The sequence below is a fragment of the Otolemur garnettii genome, unplaced genomic scaffold, assembly GCF_000181295.1.
Source record: "Otolemur garnettii isolate 467f Iridium unplaced genomic scaffold, OtoGar3 scaffold00239, whole genome shotgun sequence".
Taxonomy (NCBI): Eukaryota; Metazoa; Chordata; class Mammalia; order Primates; family Galagidae; genus Otolemur; species Otolemur garnettii.
In genome coordinates, this window is record NW_003852634.1 from 34,612 (window position 1) to 35,846 (window position 1,235).

The following is a 1,235-nucleotide window of genomic DNA, read 5'->3' on the forward strand; positions in this document are numbered from 1 at the left end:
TGCAAATGACATGAAATTTATGTGAACCAGCTTGATGAAAGTATTTCAAAATGTATATGAAAACACTACACTGTACCCCATGTTTGCATTAATGTATACAGCTATCATTTAATAAAAAAAATAATACACTATTGGGACCTGATCAAACTAAAGAGCTTCTGCACAGCCAAGAACACAGTAAGTACAGCAAGCAGACAGCCCTCAGTATGGGAGAAGATATTTGCAGGTGGCCCCGCTCCCCAGCCTGCTAGCATCCGCCGCACCTCTCGGCCCAGACTTCAGTAGACCTCACCAAAATGCCATCTCAGATGGAGCACGCCATGGAAACCATGATGTTCACGTTTCACAAATTTGCCGGGGATAAAGGCTACTTAACAAAGGAGGACCTCAGAGTGCTCATGGAGGAGGAGTTCCCAGGATTTTTGGAAAATGAAAAAGACCCTCTGGCCTTAGACAAAATAATGAAGGACCTGGACCAGTGCCAAGATGGCAAAGTGGGCTTCCAGAGCTTCTTTTCCCTAATTGCAGGCCTCACCATCGTGTGCAATGACTACTTCGTAGTACACATGAAGCAGAAGGGCAAGAAGTAGGCAGAACCGAGCAATTACTCTGCCCTGAAAAGTGTTCTCTCAAAGGATTGCCTCAGACATCTGCCCCACAGCTTCTCCCTGGCTAAGGATTTCATGAGCAGATCAGGATCCTTAGAATATATGCAAATAAAATCCAACTCCCATTTGTCAAGCAGAGAAGAAAAAGTTAATTAAATGCCAGATGAGCTTTTGTTTTTTACATTGTTTGCATCCCTTTGCCCTCAATAAACATAATCCTTTTTTTAGTTCAAAAAAAAAAAATATATTTGCAGGTTATGTCTCTGAAAGATTTAATAACCAGAATCCATAGAGAACTCATATGTATTAGCAAGAAAAGATCAAGTGATCCCATCTCATACTGGGCAAGGGACTTGAAGAGACATTTCTCTAAAGAAGATAGGCGCATGGCCTGCAGATATATGGAAAAATGCTCACCATCCTTAATCATCAGAGAAATGCAAATCAAAACTACTTGGAGATATCACCTAACTTCAGTAAGATTAGCCCATATTACAAAATCCCCAAACCAGAGATGCTGGCATGGATGTGGAGAAAAGGGATCACTTCTACACTGCTGGTAGAAGTGCAAACTAATACCTTCCTTTTTGAAAGACTTCTGGACAACACTTAGAGAACTAAAAATAG

At 41.2% G+C, this 1,235-nt stretch overlaps 1 pseudogene; it reads left to right on the forward strand.

Moving 5' to 3' along the window:
• The first annotated feature begins 271 nt into the window (after window positions 1–271).
• Window positions 272–633, forward strand: LOC100953951 (annotated as a pseudogene).
• Window positions 634–1,235: the final 602 nt, after the last annotated feature.